This window comes from Notamacropus eugenii, chromosome 3, assembly GCF_028372415.1.
Source record: "Notamacropus eugenii isolate mMacEug1 chromosome 3, mMacEug1.pri_v2, whole genome shotgun sequence".
Classification (NCBI taxonomy): domain Eukaryota; kingdom Metazoa; phylum Chordata; class Mammalia; order Diprotodontia; family Macropodidae; genus Notamacropus; species Notamacropus eugenii.
The window spans coordinates 271,112-274,698 of NC_092874.1; positions in this window are offsets into that span (position 1 = coordinate 271,112).

The following is a 3,587-nucleotide window of genomic DNA, read 5'->3' on the forward strand; positions in this document are numbered from 1 at the left end:
TTTGGAACATTCTGAGCAAAAATTAGTGAGGACCAAAAATCGAATAGTGTGTGTGTGTGTGTTTGTGTGTGTGTGTTTGTGTTGACATAATGTGATGTGAAAAGAGTTACAGATGTGACTGGTATTATGGGGATAGAATCTAGAAGATCACAGGGTTATAAATTTTAGGGTTAAATAAAACCCTAACCCATCCCTACCTTCCCCCCTCTCCCACAATTTTTCTGACAAGGAAACTAAGCCCCTGGGAGGTTGTGATGTGCCAGCAGGCATACACATAGCAAGTTTCTGACTTAGGATTTGAACTTAAATCACCTGATTCTAGACCCCAATACCCTTCCTGCTATACCATCTCTCTCTCTCTCTCTCTCTCTCTTTCTCTCTCTCTCTCTCTCTCCCTCTCTCTCTCTCTCTCCCCCTGTCTCTCTCCCTGTCTCTCTCCGTCTCTCTCTCTCTCTCTCTTTCTCTCTTTGTCTCTCTGTCTCTCTGTCTCTGTTTCTGTCTGTCTCTCTGTCTCTCTGTCTCTGTCTCTCTCCTACACCTTCTCTTGAAAACTTGGTCACTCATTGCGTAGAAGATGGCTATGAGAAATAAAAGTCTCCTATGACTCCAAAGCTGCCAATGTTTGACTGAAAGAACAGTAAAAACCATCACATAAGAAAGTTCCAAGAGTGTAGGGATGCATTTTGCAGAAAAGATGATAGCTTTTGCTTTGAACAAGTTGAATTTGAGGTGCCTGTAGGACACCCAGTTTGATATGACCCCAAGGCAACTGGTAAGGCAGGCCTGGAGCTCAGGGGCTCAATTCACTGATGGAGAAATCCATTGGTGTGTTATCTTCACAGAGATAGTCACTGAAGCCTTGGGAGCGATGAGATCACTGAGAGAACAAAAGAGGCCCCTGGAGAAAGCCTTGGGGTACGTGCCCACTTTGTGGTCATGACATGGATGTTGGTTCAGCAAATCAGACTGACGAAAAGTAGGCAGAGATGGAAGAACAACGATGAAAGGGTGTCGCACCATCCCAGAGAGAGTGTCCAAAAGGAGCAGGTGCTAGAGTGGTCCAGCGGGGGGACAGCAGACAAACGGTGTGGTCATTAAGTGACCGTGAGTGACTTTGGAGAGAGAGACATGAGAATGGAAGGACGTAGGAACTGAGTGGGAGAAGAGAAAAAGGAGGGGAAGAGTCTGCAGAGATTGTTGGAGGGATCTGACTGTGAGAAGGACAAACATAGGAGAGAATGGAAAAGCAAGTGAAGCTTTTCCAAGGATGGAATAGGGAGTCTTTCATATCATCTGACAAAGATGCGTACTCGCTGAGGATCACAGGAGATTGTGGCTCTGGCAGCCTCAGCTTGGGTCACCCTGAGGAGGCTACAGAAATGGGAGCCTAGAAGGAGCAGTCAGGTTATTTGGGAGGTGAAGTGAGGCTCTGCTCTCCAGCAAGACTGAGACTTGAGATGAGACTGGCACCATGGTGCAGTGTGGGAACTCTGTGTGCCGATGAGTCATGAAAAAGGAAAACAAAGACCTACTGGGGTGACATCTAAGCATGGAGGAGGGAGGGCTGGGCCTGTAGGCATTGGGGTATGGCCAGAGAGAGGGACATGCCAGACCAAATATGAGATCCTGCAGTTCTGACAGAGAGGATGTTTTGGCCATTTGTGATTCCTGCTCACCCCCCAGAGTTGCTGTCGGGTGGCCTGGCCCAGCTTTCCTTTTCCCTAAAGCCATGACCACTGACGTTTAGAGTGCACAGACGTTTAGCTCCTCCATGACTAGATCTGGTTGTACCAGTGGTTTCTCTCTCCCTCTTGATTGAACCTCTAATGATTTTCACGACTGATTTAATGGTCCATTTTACAGGATCCCCAGGCCCAGGCTCCTACCTATAGCCCAGGTCACAACTAGAATTCAGATTAGAAGTAAAAATATAAAAGAATTAGATTAATCCAATTTGGGTCAGAAGCAATCTCACCGACCATTTAGCAGGAAAGAGATCTGTATTAGGATGTAGCCAACAGGTTAAAGCTGAAACATATACAGAAGGACATGGCTAAGAGGACCAATGACTCATTTCTAGGGATGAGAAACTGGGATTTTAAAAAAGAGGAACAACTGTACAATGGCTCAGGAAATAGATGGAAATTTGGTCTAATTCGCCACGGCTTCCAACCCTCACCACCATTTCTGACCTTTATATCCTCAGTCATCTCCCTTCTCTTTCCTGGATCTTCAAAGTGATACTGCAGGATTTCGAAGATCTCTGTGATCCTTACCAACCCAACATGGCTAATCCCAGCCCTGAAACTGAGAGACACCTTGAAATAAAGCCCCAAGGTTAGCAACACAAGACGCTCTCCCCTCCATGAGTACACAGCCTCTTCATGCTCTTCTTAGTCTGGCACCAGAATTTCTCCCTGCCTCCCTGTCCAGTCTTGGCTTACCTCTCTGCCTTTGGCTGGGCACCCAAAACCCCTTGGGGTGGGAACTGGTGAGGATGGCTACAAACAGCAAAGACACCTCCCAGGATAAGGTCCCCTGGAAGGTCTCTGGAAGTCGGGCTTATCTTTACCAAGACCATGGCTCATGAGGGGGCTGGCATTGTTGGAGGGAAGGAGCAGAAGCAGGGGCAGCAGCCCAGGGCCAAGGAGTAGTGGCATTGTTGGTCCCACTGAGTCTGTCAAGGTCTTTATGCCCCCTCCTGGTCTGCTCCCCAGAGTCTGGAGAACCAGCAGCCTCAGGGATTTCATGCAAGACAATGTCAGTCATTAAAAGTTCCTGGTCCTGAGCCCTGGAGGGATAGCTGAACCCCTAGGCTCTACCCTGGCTGTGTGTGTGTTCCACTTCTGGGAAACCAACCTGTAGAGCAGAGGCCCTGGGGCTCTACTCCAGCACAGACACAAGAGGCTCTGAGATTTGGAGATTCGCCAATTGGTCCCCCTCCTCTTCTCCCCGCCTCTTGGGGAGGGAGGTCACCAGGGGCTTTGTCAGAGCTAGGAAAACCCTAGAGTGTCAGAAAAGCTAAGAAGGGTCTCTACAGCCCTTCTCCCTTGCTGCCAATTCAGCTTCCAGCTGGTGCCCCGCTTCCCCTGGGAAACAACCCCATGACTCCGAAATTTGAGCTAGAGCGGGAGGCCTTAAGACCTTCAAAAAGCAGATAAAGAAACTGAGGCTCCCAAAGGGACCTGATCCTAAGGTTACCCGTGGACTTCTCAGCACCACTACCAGTCTGACAGGCTCACCAGAGGCAGAGCAGGAGGAAACTACCATACCTAAAACCTTCATTTTACACATGAGGGAACTGAGGTGTAGTGAGGGCAAGTGTTCTGCCCCAGAAAACACAGGCCACATGTATGTAATAAAGGACTGCCGTCACACCTCCATCCTGCCCCTAGACTCAAGATCTGAAGCAAGAAGAGTGATTAGCCCAGTACCTGGCACATGCAGTGAATACTTCCAACTAGTGACTGACTTTGATACCTCCATTTTATAAAGAAACAGGCTCAGAACAGAGCAGTGGACTGCCCAAGATTCCATGGACCACATCCAAACTTTCCACCCCTTGGTTCAGACCAGCATTACCTCCA